The 16,124-nt window shown below is 41.1% G+C and overlaps 1 long non-coding RNA gene across 1 annotated transcript; it reads left to right on the forward strand.

Moving 5' to 3' along the window:
* Window positions 1-4,916: 4,916 nt before the first annotated feature.
* LOC115149888 (uncharacterized) lies at window positions 4,917-7,935 on the forward strand. The gene is made up of 3 exons (XR_003866992.1): window positions 4,917-5,023; window positions 6,435-6,494; window positions 7,813-7,935. It is a non-coding gene; the product is annotated as an uncharacterized LOC115149888 (long non-coding RNA).
* Window positions 7,936-16,124: the final 8,189 nt, after the last annotated feature.

Here is a 16,124-nt window from a genome sequence, read left to right on the forward strand (position 1 = left end):
GGAATGTGTGCTATGGGTGGGTGTTGTTATCGTGACCAGTGAACTGAGATAATGCGGAGCTTTACCTAGCATAGACTTATAGATGACCTGGAGCCAGTGGGTCTGGCGACGAATATGTAGCGAGGGCCAGCCGACTAGAGCATACAGGTCACAGTGGTGGGTGGTATAAGGTGATTTAGTAACAAAACGGATGGCACTGTGATAGACTGCATCCAGTTTGCTGAGTAGAGTATTGGAAGCTATTTTGTAGATGACATGGAAGTCGAGGATCGGCAGGATAGTCAGTTTTACTAGGGTAAGTTTGGCGGCATGAGTGAAGGAGGCTTTGTTGCGAAATAGAAAGCCGATTCTAGATTTGATTGTGATTTACAGTCTAGCCAGACACCTAGGTATGTATAGTTGTCCACATATTCTAGTTCAGAACCTTCCAGGGTGGTGTTGCTAGTCGGGCGGGCGGGTGCGGGCAGCGAACGGTTGAAAAGCATACATTTGGTTTTACTAGCGTTTAAGAGCAGTTGGAGGCCACGGAAGGAGTGTTGTATGGCATTGAAGCTCATTTGGAGGTTAGTTAGCACAGTGTCCAAGGAAGGGCCAGAAGTATACAGAATGGTGTCGTCTGCGTAGAGGTGGATCAGGGAATCGCCCGCAGCAAGAGCGACATCATTGGTATACACAGAGAAAAGAGTCACAGCAATAATTAAAGGGTACACTTCCTGCTTTTACTTCCTGGTACTCAAAATGGCTGCCAGTCCACACATTATGCCATCATTGACTTGAATTGGGACATCAGTTTTATTAATTATATTTATATGCATCAGAAGCACAATGGTGTGCTTCTGTGTTCTGGATGTAGAACTTGCTACTACTTAGATTTTGGAATGTTTTGGCCATGCATTCTCAATAGTATGGTAGTGTGGACAGTGGATATTGACGTACAGGTACATCCAAAGCCATGCATTTAAATGGCTCTTGGTACACCCTTTGCCCTGTAGAGGACATTAACATTAACAAATGGTGTCTCATTACTTCCATATATAACCTTATCTCTGTCCAGTTGTGTTGTGCTGTCTGGAGACTTTCTATTTCCCCTGAGGTACGACCTTTGACTCAGGGATGATAATAGTCATTGATTGGCCCGTAATGCAGCAACTGCAGACCTTTTAAGTTCCTTAACACCAGTAATGTAATTACTAACTTCCAAAAAGCAATGTTAAAAAAAAAACACGCAATCACTGCGACACACTACAGGTGTGGCCCCCTGCTGTAGCCACACACACACACACGCGCACGTGCTTCATCGTGTATATTCCCCATTACCAAGTCAGTGTCTGCCCTGAGATTGGAAGGTTGGGGGTTGATCCCCGGTCTAATCATCCCAAAGCCTCTTTTGTACACTTGTGGTGTTCCCGGTCAAAAATGACCGGCCATTAGAAATGAATGGGTGAGACTACAATTAGTGTATAAAATTGAGTTCAGGCACATGCCCATTCATCAGATGGACACACTTACTCTCCAAGAGCCCCACATGCATGTGTTGTTTGAGCACACACACACACACACACACACACACACACACACACACACACACACACACACACACACACACACACACACACACACACACACACACACACACACACACACACACACACACACACACACCTTACTCCCCCTCTTGGCTTCCATGACAACCCCCTCAGGAACCTTTCCCCTTTACAATCTTTCCTCCACGGGAACCACACATGTTGGCATTCTCACAAACAATCGCAACATTGTTTCAATAATATATAGAACTTTTCTCGCAGCTCTGGTACATAAAGCTTTTTTGAGGCCTTGTTCACAATTCATTCTGTGGCAGCACAATGACCAAACTATATACTGTATGTGAGGCTCTTGATCATATCTTTGATCATGACACTGGTGAGGAGGAGAGAGTCCTTGTTAAACTTTGACACAAAGTCGTCTGTGATAAATAGCACAATGTGTTTCATCTGAGTATTTGTTATAGTCAAAATAATCCATACATTACGCTTTTTTTACTCCAAAATGAGTTGTATGAGTTCAGGTCAATGAGGCCTACAGGCCATAGATAGCAAATAGAAGTTAAAAACTTGTAATGTTCACAAGATCTTAAGTTGATAAAAAGATCTAACACGACATTAGGTGATAATATATGTATTATTATGGATTTATAATCAGCTATAATGGGGGCGGTCATTTTTAACCTGAATCACAGAATGAATTAACATGAACCGAACACAACAGGAGGGTTACGCTCATATAAACTCTACAACCCTATAGAAGAACAGCATAGATGGAATTGTACTGTGAGTGGCCTCAAGTTAGCCTCTACTATGACCCCTTGAAATATCCCAAAAATGATTTGATGGAAAATGATTAATTACTAATAGCCTTACTGCTATTAGCCCATACAAAAGCATTGAATAACAGATTCACAACATTGAACAACAGTCCCCCCCAAAAAAAAATATCTAAAGGAACTTTGTTCTGAAGTGTCTGTCCTTTATCTGAGACATAGAAATATCAGGAAACATTTTATTTCTTTATTTACATGTATTTAACCTCTTACACACCGCTCTAGCTCTGTCACCTTTCACCGCAGATGCGGAAGTGCGACCTCGGCGGATGCGGTGGATTGAGAAACATCCAATGCAAAAAAAAACAGATATCTCTATCTTAAACTGACAGATTTTTATGGAGATTTTTGTATTATGCTAATTAGATTTTCGCGAGGACATCGACTCTAGGTTTTTTTTTAAATACCATTTGAACCCAGGTCTGGTTGTCCCTGCCACCCACTCACTCACTCACTCACTCACTCACTCACTCACTCACTCACTCACTCACTCACTCACTCCTCTCTCTCCTCTCTTCCTTTTCCTCTGAACCCCTTCTGCAATCTAGGGAGCAGGGAGGGCTTGCAACAGGCCCCTGCTCTGCCCTGCACTTTCACTCTACTGTACATAAATCTGCATAAGAGAGCTGGTTCCACATGGACACCGTAGCATACATTTAGTTAGTTTGTATTTAAAACATATATAGTTTTATGTGGAAGTGTTTTGGGATCTGGGATAAATATGCTGATAAGGACAATAGTTGATTTAGATTTCAACCCTCTTGAGTCAGGTTCAATCTGTAGCACTTGCCACGCATTTAAGTACTTTAAGATAATAATCAGGGGTGTAAATAGGGGAGACCTGGTTCTCCAAGGGAGGGAAATCATTTTGACAGGTGAATTCGAAATTTTACATTAGTGGATTCCCACAGTGACTTTTTATCAATTACACCCTTGCTAATAATCAGTAGCATGTTGCTGAATCTCTCATGGATGATGTCCATAATCTGCCCAATGTCTCACCACTGTGCTGGTTGTAGCCTAGGCAGGGATGTGCATATACCAAAGTAGCACATTTAATACCTTTCAGAAAACATGATTAAATACTTCATAACACATTATTCAATAGAAAGTGATATGGTGATAGACTCCCTGTGTCACTGCAGTACATACATTTACCAAATATTAAAAAGCGCTGACGCAGTCCTAGTGCTTTATTTTCTGTGTCGCCACAGACATGAAAATCAAGCTGCGGGAGACGCAAATTCTTAAATCGACAGACTTGACTTGGCAGTCCACCAAAATAGCAATAAGTGCAACAACAATATCGAACCGAGCTCACAGAATAAGCATGCTTTGTCTCGTGTTGGTTGGAGTCACGGTAATGTAGGTAGGGAAACCTTCCCAGCTGCAGGTGCCGCAGATTTTTAAACTTCCATACTAGGAATACATCAGCACTAGCGAGTGGACAGCTTCCTGCTTGCGTCCAAAATGGCACCATATTATTATTATTATCCTGTCTGTCTGTCTGTCTGTCTGTTCGCTGCCCAGGAAACATGTTCATGTTCTGCAACACTGGCAAAGGATGGATTACTTATTGCGGTGACCTAATCACCTAGTCTATCAAACAGCTTTAGACCAGCACTGTTGACTGAATAGGCCCCTGAGTCACTTATTGAGCTCAGAAAGCTGTGAACAACATGTTCACATCTTATATCACACGTTTATTATTAGGGTATCATCATCAAAATCATTTGTTTAGAAGCCTATTGTCCATTCATGTAGACCTACTACAATGTGGAATTAGAAAGGAATATTTATGGAAAACATTGGTCAGAATGCACAACATAGCCTAGCTAAATAGGCTACTTAATCTACTTCATGGGTTGCTTATACTGTAGGTTACTGTTTCACCAGCTGCTGGTGTGGTGCCTCAAGTAGCATGTTATGACACAAAGCCTGGCAGTGTAATTAAAATAACTAGATCATAATATAATAACGAGAGGATTGAATCAGCCTCTCTCTCTCTCTCTCTCTCTCTCTTTGACTATCTCTCTCTCTCTCTCTCTCTCTCTGTATCACCCCTGCCTTCGTGGTTTAATTTGACGTTTCAACATCCCATCTATCCCTTAATGTGCGTTTTCTATTTAAATTCCTGTCGTCGTCACCCTGCTGTCCCGGAAGTCTGCGCTGTCTTATCCTGTCACTCACATTGACAGGCAGCCAGGCAGAGGCAGAGGCAGGGAGGAAAAGGAGCTCTGTGTGGGTGGGTGGGTGGTTGGGTGTGGGGGTGGGTGTGTGTGTGTTTGAAAGAGGCAGGAAACCATGCAGTGAGCGAGCGAGCAGCGATCTCTCTCTTTACCCTGCTAGTGTCCTTGCCCGCTCAACCCAGCCTGACAGCCTCAGCGCCTCACATGGCCCTCTGGCTCATACATATGGAGGAGGATAGGGAGAGGAGAGGAATAACAACCACAGAAAGTGTGTGTGTGTACCATATATTTTTCTTCCTGAATATGTGACAGGCAGCCCACATACGTACACACAACAATGTGCACACACGTCTTGTGGCTCTAACACCAATATATCCTCCTTACTTCCTTTAGCCCATCCCTCAGTTCTTCTTCCTGATAATAGGCTTGACTGTCTGACCAAGGGACCCCACATCAGGTAGGACCTCCTACATCTTATCTGTTCATTTCTCTGAAGATTAAACATGTTACCTGTGCATTTTATGACCAATTGTTTCTGCATCTTGGTTGATCAGCATTATTTGAACACACAATCACTATTCAGTAATCAGCACTGTGGTCATTCCTATTTTCATGCAGTAATTGGACACTGAAGTCATCCCTTTGTTCTAGTAAACTCTCTGGTCTTTGGTCATTATTGGGCCACATGATAGAGAGCAGAGGGACGTGCTGGCCTGGCCATCAGTCTGTATGTATTTGTGTTTGACCATGCAATAGGGAGGAATAGACACTCAGTCATTCACTATGAACGGTCATGATATGAAGAGTTTATATACAAAATGCTATATTTTTTTTATCTGAAATTCTTACTTATGAGTACCTTCATGTGTGTTAAATATTACTGTTCTCAAATGTTTTATTCATAGATTTTAGATGTGTATGAAAATGTTTTTTTATTTTTGCAAAACAATGCACAAATGGAATGTTTGTATCTTGTGTATTTGACTGTGATATGTGGTTGTCTCACTCTCAATCTTAAGATGAATGCACTTACTGTAAGTCGCTCTGGATAAGAGCATCTGCTAAATTACTCAAATGTCAAATGTAAATGTTTTACTTACAGGTCTCATTATACTGTATTGAATTATTTAAGAAACAAACAACAATAATATTGATGTCTCAAATGTAGCATTTTAACATTTCTTTATAAGCAATTTAGTTATTAGTTTCAATTAGTTTTGTAAAACCTAGCAGTATCAAATCAAATTTGATTGGTCACATACACATGGTTAGCAGATGTTATTGCGAGTGTAGCGACATGCTTGTGATGGTCAAAAGTAGGCACTATGTACCACTACCTATTTGTCTGCGAGTGAGGTGGATATATAGCATTTAGAGGAAAAAAACAGGATTATTTTTTATCTGAAATGAAACCATCAAGTGATACATTTGAATCAAATATATGTCTGTCATTGAACAACTCCATGCCATGATTAGATGATGAAAAAACACGCCAATCTATTTCATAATTTGTTGAAACTATAAAAAGCTAACTTACAAACATTTCTGAAAAGGATATATAGCGTTTTGGAATGAAACTCTTCATATAGAAAGTAGTGGGATGTGCTTGCCTGGCCATCATTGTCTAGATTCACTAGAGTGTCTTTGTTTGAGTATGACTGTGCAGAACAATGGGAACCAGACTTAGTTACTGTAATGAATAGAGGAAGTCTGCCATGAACTGTCTGTCTTAACCCCATCTCTCTCTTTCTCTCTCTCTCTCTCTCTCGCTCTCTTGCTCTCTCTCTGTCTCTCTCAATATCCCCCCTCCGCCTCCCCTCTCCCTCCCTCTCTCTCTCGCCCTCCTATACTCCACCTATTCTCTCCAGCTGGAACAGAAAGAACAACCCAGAGCTTGGAACACATACGGTCCAAAATATCAGTACAAGGTAAATATCCTACTCTCCTCTTCACACCCACAGTAGCACTACACCTCAAGGCTACAGTACATCCCAAATGGCACCGTATTCCTTACATAGTGCCTACTTTTGACCATAGCCAGTGGCACTACACAACTACACCGATTACCATAGTGGCCTAAGCAATCCAGACATTGAGGCCTCTTCTTGCTCTCATAACAAATTTAAGCATCTCTATTCGCCATAACTAACACAATCTATTTTGTATGGCTAGTTTCCTGAATCCACATACACGTTCCTTGAATAAGGAACGTCACTTCAAACAGCTAATGTTCGTATTAAACAAGAAAAACACAAATTGAATGGGAAACGACTGAACAGAAAGCCCAAAGGATGGTCTGACTGGCTGTATGTTATTCCAATAGAAACTGTTGGAGTGGGTTTTTCAAGGCTGTAGCTTTGTGTGTCTGTGCGTGTGTGCGTGTGTGCATTTGTATGTGTATGTGTGTGTCAGCCTTAGTGCCACAGTGAAAGTCATGCCCGATGAAAGGTCACAACACACGCCATGTTTAATTCTCTAGAGCAGGCAAAGGCCTCGCATCCACATTCCACTTTAGTCCACCACAATAATAAGTATTGAAGAGAGGATGGCGGAAGAGGGGAAGGGAGAGGGAGGTGGGAGAGGGAGGTGGGAGAGGAGGGAAGAGGAGAGGAGAGGAGGAAAGAGGAGAGGAGAGGAGAGGAGGGAAGAGGAGAGGAGAGGAGAGGAGGGAAGAGGAGAGGAGAGGAGAGGAGGGAGACAAGGGGTTGACAGCCGACCAATCAAGGAAAATATGCAGGGTGAAAATAATCATTGGCGACGCAAAAACGTGTCGTCTGTCGCGTGTAGTTGGGAGGCTGTGTTGCCCTGAACAGTGCTGTCCATGACACATGCACATGCAGGCATGGACGCATCCACACACAGCGCTGTTCATGACGTCTGCAAAGAGCAGCAGTCCTGAGTTGCTCAGTGTGACCGAGGCCGTTGGAAAATAAATGAACATGCTAAACGGTGTGTGTGTGTGTGTGTGTGTGTGTGTGTGTCAGGCGGCTGGGCTCATAGTAATGGATGGAACGGAATCAATGGAATGGTTTCAAATACATCACACGTTTGATACCGTTCCATTCACTCCATGCCATTATTATGAGCAGTCTTCCCCTCACCAGTCTTCTGTGGTGTGTGTGTGCGCGTGTGTATGTGTGCGTGCGTGTGTGTGTAAGCAGCCAGTTTTGTATTCGCTTTCCTTAAAACACACTGATGAATTTAATTTAAGCAAAACATATTTAAATGTATTCACTCCCTCCGCAGTTGGTGGCCGTCAATACGGACTACAAGGCTCTGAAGAAGGAGGGCCCTGACTTCTAAAGGTCCTTCAGGCAACTCCAGGAGCACCAAGTTTGGCAGGACCTCCTGTCATCCTAGTGGCAGGGTCGGGGCAGCCTGAGCCTCGGTTGGGTCCTCTGTCTGTCCCCTCTGCTGTCTCTTCAGAATGCACAACATTTCATTATAACTGTCTTTTCGTGCACCAACCTACAGTTATAGAAGCAATCGTCTCCACGTGCACAAAAGTACTGTTATTATAACCTACCAGTCTCTTCAGACACCACATTATAGTATAAATCTCTTCATGCATAAAAACCCTAAAGAGATGTAATGTAACATCTCTTTCACAACACTACAGTTATTATAACCGGTCTCTTCACAACGCACAACAGCACTATTATATATCCGTCTCTTTTTTATTTTCATGCACAACAACCTTAAGGTGACATATCCTTCTTCATGCACAACCCTGATGTTACATAATTGTCTCTTAACGCCCCCTTGAAAACAAAACTATTAAACATCAGTCAAAGAAGTCTGGTTACGTTGATTTACATGGTCTGTGTGTATACTGTACACTAAAGCGGGGTTATGTGTAACCGATGTGAAATGAGTTAGTTAGCGGTGGTGTGCACTAATAGCGTTTCAATCGGGTGACGTCACTCGCTCTGAGACCTGAAGTAGTTGTTCTCCTTGCTCGACAAGGGCTGTGGCTTTTGTGGCGCGATGGGTAACGATGCTTCGTGGGTGTCAGTTGTTGATGCAAAACCGCCATGTTGGCCAAATTCATACGATTTTGTTGAGGGTCTCTGGTTCAAGCCCAGGTCGGGGCGAGGAGAGGGACGGAAGCTAAACTGTTACATATACATGCCTACATTTGTTGAGTAGAGTTTGAAGGTTGTTGTGGAAGAGAATAGGAGTTGAATAGATTTAGAATAAATCAGACATTATTAAGTGAAAAGAAGTGAATTTTGATAACACTGGAATCACCAGTGTACAAACATTTGACTTCACAAATAAATCAGCCAAACAGAAAACATTTCATGCTGTGAAATACAGCTGTTGAGTACTAAAATAGTAACAACTCACTGGAAAAAACTAGTTCAATCAACGTTGTTTCCAAGTAATTTCAACGTAAAAAAAAGAAACGTGATGACGTTGAATCAACGTGGAATATTGTCATTAACGTAAGGGGAACTTAGTATTTTTTTTTCACCCAACTTTTAACTTTTAATCAAGTGGCATGGTGAAATGTTTTGTTGATTTCACTTTGAATTCACGTTAGTAGACAACTCAACCAAATGTAAATCAAAACTAGACGTTTAACTGACGTCTGTGCCCAGTGGGAAGTGTTGAGGCAGCTCAAATAGACAATTTGTGTAGACAAAAGACGCATTGTGAACTGATTGTGATTAGATCTTCCTGAGCACCTCCGGAGGTAGTCGAAGATGCATCTTGTACGGATATCCTTGAAGTCTAAACGAATCATGACAACAAAATCGTATGAATTTGGCCAACATGGCGGTTTTGCCGCCCTCCTAAAAATAAATCACACCGGACAGTTGAGGTAATTATGGACAAAGATATCTCTACAATTCCTCCAGAAATAAGATCATGATCTTTATTAGAAACCAAGTACCTACTGGCACTCTGGTCGGATGCCTCAGTCCAATCAAAAATAGATAACGCATACAATATAGAAAGAAAGATATTTATGAAGAGATATCATTCCAAATGAGAGAAAAAGAGTTCTCCCATTCCCACGTCCAATGCCAGCACAAAATCAAATATGTGAAAACGTCGCACAGAAAGGCCAACGACTGAAATAGTAGGAGTGGGAACGGGAGAACTCGATGCCCATTTAATTTGGAGCTGGAAGCAGTACTGGAAGAAGTTTTCCACCGCCTGCCCACCGTTCATTCTGGACAGCGCTGTGGAGGATTGAGATATTTAGCTGTCGAGCGCTTCATAATTTTTTTTGTAACGTGAAGAATAGTATAATCCAGTTGCTATATCAGATATGAAATGAATAGGTTACAGTGTTATTATAATACAGTGGCATATCTATGGAAATGTTATAAAAGTCCACTCTGGCTAGATCTAAAGGTAGGCCAACAGGTGGAAAAGGTTAGTCGAGGTAATTTGTACATGTAGGTAGGGATAAAGTGACTATGCATAGATAATAAACATCGAGTAGCAGCAGTGTAAAAAAAAAGGGGAGGGGAGGCCATTTGAAAAAATAGTCCGGGAGGCCATTTGATTAATTGTTCAGCAGTCTTATGGTTTGGGGATCGAAGCTGTTAAGAAGCCTTTTGGACCTAGACTTGGCTCTCCGGTACCGCTTGCTGAGCGGTAGCAGAGAAAAGGGTCTATGACTTTAGTGACTGGAGTCTTTGACAATTTTTTGGACTTCCTCTGATACCGCCTAGTATATAGGTCCTGGATGGCAGGAAGCTTGGCCCCAGTGATATACTGGGCCGTACACACTACCCTCTGTAGCGCCTTGTGGTCGGATGCCAAGCAGTTGCCATACCAGGCGGTGATGCAACCGGTCAGGATGCTCTCGATGGTGCAGCTGTAAAACTTTTAGAGGATCTGTGGACCCATGCCAAATCTCCTAAGGGGGGAAAGGTGTTGTCGTGCCCTCTTCATGACTGTCTTGGTGTGTTTGGACCATGATAGTTTGTTGGTGATATGGACACCAAAGAACTTGAAACTCTCGACCCGCTCCACTGCAGCCCTGTTGACGTTAATGGGGGCATGTTTGACCCTCCTTTTCCTATAGACCACTATCAGCTCCTTTGTCTTGCTCACATTGAGGGAAAGGTTGTTGTCCTGGCATCACACTGCCAGGTCTCTGACCTCCTCCCTATAGGCTGTCTCATCGTTGTCTGTGATCAGGCCTACAACTGTTGTGTCGTCATCAAACTTAATGATGGTATTTGAGTCATGCTTGGCCATGCAGTCGTGGGTGAACAGGGAGTACAGGAGGGGACAACAGCCATTAAACTCTGCAAATGTTTTAAAGGCACCATTGGCCTCATGGAGAAATACCTGAGCTTTTTCCTTCCTCTCCGGCAATTGAGTTAGGAAGGACACCTTTGTAGTGTATCTTTGTATCTTTGTAGTGACTAGGTGTATTGATGCACCATCCAAATTGTAATTAATAACTTCACCATGCTCAAAATGATATTCAATGTATGCTATTTTTATTTTTTACCAATCTACCAATAGGTATTTGGTATTTTATTAGGATCCCAATTAGCTGTTGCAAAAGTAGCACCTACTCTTCCTGGGGTCCACACAAAACATGAAACATGACATAATACAGGACATGAATAAACAAGAATAGCTCAAGAACAGAACTACATCAATTAATAATACATTTAAAAAAAGGCACACGTAGCCTACATATCAATACATACACACAAACTATCTAGAGCAATAGGTGAGAGGCGTTGTGCCTTGAGGTGTTGCTTTTATTTGTTTTTTTAAACCAGGCTTGTTGTTCATTTGAACAATATGAGATGGAATGGAATTCCATGCAATAATGGCTTTATATAATACTATACGCTTTCTTGAATTTGTTCTGGATTTGGGGACTGTGAAAAGACCCCTGGTGGCATGTCTGGTGGGGTAAGTGTGTGTGTGTCAGAGCTGTGTGTAAGTTGACAATGCAAACGATTTGGGATTTTCAACATATTGATGTTTCTTAGAAAAAGAAGTGATGCAGTCAGTCTCTCCTCAACTCTTAGCCAAGAGAGACTGGCATGCATAGTATTTACATATATCAGCCCCTCTGATTAGAATGAAGAGCAAGACGTGCCGCTCTGTTCTGGGCCAGCTGCAGCTTAACTAGGTCTTTGCTTGCAGCACTCGACCACACGACTGGACTTGCTTTTTGGAGTGTGGTGTCAAAAAAGCAGACCTCTCCCCATCTTTACAACCATTTAATCTATATGTTTTGACAGTTTACAATCTAAGGTAACGCCAAGTAATTTAGACTCCTCAACTTGTTCAACAGCCACACCATTCATTACCAGATTCAGCTGAGGTCTAGAATTTAGGGAATGATTTGTACCAAATACAATGCTCTTTAGTTATAGAAATGTTCAGGACCAGTTTCTTTACGAGGCATCGGAAAACGCATGTGGTCTTTGTGGTTGAATCTGTGTTTGAAATTCACTGCTCAACAGAGGGACCATACAGATACTTGTATGTGTGGGGTACAGAGATGAGGTAGTAATTAAAAAATCATGTTAAACACTATTATTGCACACAGTGTCCATGCAACTTATTATGTGACTTGCTAAGCACATTTTTACTCCTGAACTTATTTACACTTGCCATAACAAAGGGGTTGAATATTTATTGGCTATTTATATAAATGTACCTTATCTACATAAGTATTCAGACCCTTTGCTATGAGACTCGAAATTGAGCTCAGGTGCATCCTGTTAAACACTATTATTATTATTCCCCTTTGACATTATGGGGTATTGTGTATAGGCCATCTCAATATAATACATTTTATATTCAGGCTGTAAGTCAACAAAATGTGGAAAAACTCAAGGGGTGAGAACCTTTTCTGAAGGCACTGTATATAACATTTTTATGACATTTATTATTTCAGCTGGAAAGTTGAAAGCTTCCAAAGTTTTGAATAGAACAGCCATTATTGATGAATCTATATCTTCTTTTTTAGCATATTAAACTGAAACATGTTCTTGTATATGTTTGTAAGTGTCTATTTTTAATAAACACTGATTAATATTTATCGAGTGTGGTAAGACTTTTGTCATTTTATTGCTTATGAGCTTTGTTATTATTTTATTGTCACAATTTATTAAACGTACGAGTCTAATCAGCAGGGGACTCTCCCGATTTTCCTGGTTTTCATATAACTGAAATAACTGATTGCTAAATGGAACTAGCCTTTTCACATGTGAGTTCCAAATGTCTCTAACGGTCGCCCCAGCATGAGTTTTTTGATGCGCGTGATGTCGGAATGCACTCACTGTTACAAAATGTGATTGTTACGCAACAATTCAGTTAACCCACGCTGCCCTCAAGCCAAGGCACGCTGCCTGGTAATTATCTAAAGGCTATGTTTAGATTTGCCAATTTCTAATTCTTTTCTAACAAGTTTTATTTTCTAGCAACAGTTTGAATCGAGGTGAGGTGTGTTCCGCCTACTCGTTAATTCACATAGAAGTAGCCCACTTCACTGTTGCAGACAATTGTGACTCATTATAGGAAACTAGGCATATGTTGCGCGTCACTACTTCACAGGAGAGGCATTTGAATGTGAACGTTTATTTTGTTTCAAAATGCGCTTTTTGGCAGAAATGCCTTATGGAACATGTGAACTTTCCTGTGCCTTAATAACAAACTTGTATGCCATCTGTAAATACACATAAAATTGTTAAATTGCAAGTTTTATTGGTTTAGCCAAGGGAAAAGACAGGACATGATTGGCTGAGTTAATGGTGGGCTGGACATGCCGAGAGTTGAGTTCATGTAGCACACTTCTGTCTATAGCATGTACTGCTCAGTAAGTGTAGGTAATCCTTTCTAACACAGCTTTTTTGAAAGATGCTCTCCACTTTCTGGAGGACCAAGTTCGAAATCAGTGGAATGTCCGGTGGAAGCGGAGTGTGATATCTAAGGAGATGGAGAAAATTCTGTCTTATGTGGAGTGAGTCGAAAAGAGAACACACAGAAGGCTGTTGTATAAAACACAACACCTGTCTCTGGATTACATCTTCAAACTAAGGGAAACCATGGCATCCGTGACAGAGAGGGTAAAGTGTTCATCCATATATTCGGATAAGAGAGTCTAGCTAGCTACATTTTCAGATATTATACGTTTCTAATTTTGTCAGAAAGTCGCTTTTGTTGTAAGTTAAAGCGTACTGTTAGCTTGCTAGCTAGCTAAAGTTAGCTGGCTGGCTCGCTATCTAACGTCATGTGTATGATCTGTGTCGTAATATTAGTTGTATCTCAGAGCCATTTGCATTGCTAGTTATGACCTAATGTTAGCTAGCTAGCTAACATTGACTTTAGTTGGTTAGTTTTAACTACCAGCAGATTCATGCAGGGTAGTAACATGAGATGGGATTATGGTTCATTCTTTAGCTAGCTACATGTCTAAACAAAAGACTCCACTATGCAACTAACCATTTCACTGTACCATTTACACCTTCTGTATCCTGTGCATGTGACAAATAAACGTTGTTTTTATTTGATATAGTGTGTTTACCAGAGACGGTAATGTGAAGAACAACATGACCTGCACCAAATTCAAATGAAGATATAACGTTAGGCCAAAAAGACAATGTCCAATATCAAAAAGGATTTGGTAGAATGCCCTGCCTTTATTTCATCACACTCACAACCATAAGCTATTTTCTGTTATTAACTCACCAATAACTTGCAAATAGTGATCTTGTTGTGAATTTATTTTCCTGTAAAAATGTATACAAATTATCTAAAGTTAAGATGTTGTCAGCTATATGATATGGTCATTATTTGAACTGGCTAGCCAGTTAAGTTCACATTAGCTAGCTAGCTAACAAGCTAGAATTGAACCCAATTTTTTTTGTGTGGTTTGCTAGATTGACTAATACTAAATTCATTTTAAACAGATGGGTTTATTTCTATTTTGGACAACCATTTCCAAAAATGTCTAAACCTGTTTTTACTTTGTCCTTATGGGGTTTTGTGTGTAGATGAATGTGAAGAAAAAAACAATTTAATCAATTTTAGAATAAGGCTGTATAGTAACAAAATTGTAAAAAGTCAAGGGATCTGAATACATTCTGATTGCACTGTAGTTGTATTCATTTTTTTCAACTGGTACCGGGCAACCTTCAGAGAAAGGTGGGCCTCCTAGAGAAAAACAACAGATACAGTTGAAGTCAGCAGTTTACATACACCTTAGCCAAATACATTTAAACTCAGTTTTTCACAATTCCTGACCTTTAATTCGAGTAAAAATCCCCTGTCAGTTAGGATCACCACTTTATTTTAAGAATGTGAAATGTCAGAATAATAGTAGAGAGAATTATTTATTTCAGCTTTTATTTCTTTCATCACATTCCCAGTCGGTCAGGAGTTTACAAACACCCAATTAGTATTTGGTAGCTATGCCTTCAAATTGTTTAACTTCAGTCAAACGTTTGGGGTAGCCTTCCACAAGCTTAACACAATAAGTTGGGTGAATTTTGGCCCATTCCTTCTGACAGAGCTGGTGTAACTGAGTCAGGTTTGTAGGCCTCCTTGCTCGCACACACCATTTCATTTCTGTCCACATATTTTCAATAGGATTGAGGTCAGGGCTTTGTGATGGCCACTCCAATACCTTGACTTTGTTGTCCTTAAGCCCTTTTGCCACAACTTTGGAAGTATGCTTGGGGTCATTGTCCTTTTAGAAGACCCATTTGTGACCAAGTTTTAACTTCATGACTGATGTCTTGAGCTGTTGCTACAATATATCCTCATAATTTCCCATCCTCATGATGCCATCTATTTTGTGAAGTGCACCAGCCCCTCCTGCAGCAAAGCACCCACACAACATGATTCTGCCACCCCCGTGCTTCACGGTTGGGATAGTGTTCTCCGGCTTGCAAGCCTCCCCTTTATCCTCCAAACATAATGATGGTCATTATGGCCAAACAGTTTTATTTTTCTTTCATCAGACCAGAGGACCATTTCTCCAAAAAGTACGAGCTTTGTCCCCATGTGCAGTTGCAAACCGTAGTCTGGCTATTTTATGGTGGTTTTGGAGCAGGTTATGTTGATATAGGACTCATTTTACTGTGGATAAAGATACTTTTGTACCTGTTTCCTGCAGCATCTTCACAAGGTCCTTTGCTGTTGTTCTGGGATTGATTTGTATTTTTCGCACCAAAGTACGTTCATCTCTAGGAGACTCCTTCCTTCCTTCGTCTCCTTCCTGAGCGGTATGACAGCTGCGTGGTCCCATGGTGTTTATACTTGCAGTATAGTTTGGAAATTTCTCTCTCAAGAATGAACTAGACTTGTGGAGGTCTACAATTTTTTTCTGAGGTCTTTGCTGATTTCTTTTGATTTTTCCATGATGTCAAGCAAAGAGGCACTGGGTTTGAAGTAGGCCTTGAAATAGATCCACAGGTACACCTCCAATTGACTCAAATGATGTCAATTAGCCTATCAGAAGCGTCAGAAGGCACAGTCAACTTAGTGTATGTAAACTTCTGACACACTGGAATTGTGATGCTGCGAATTATAAGTGAAATAATCTGTCTGTGAACAAT

The sequence above is a fragment of the Salmo trutta genome, chromosome 16, assembly GCF_901001165.1.
Source record: "Salmo trutta chromosome 16, fSalTru1.1, whole genome shotgun sequence".
Lineage (NCBI taxonomy): Eukaryota > Metazoa > Chordata > Actinopteri > Salmoniformes > Salmonidae > Salmo > Salmo trutta.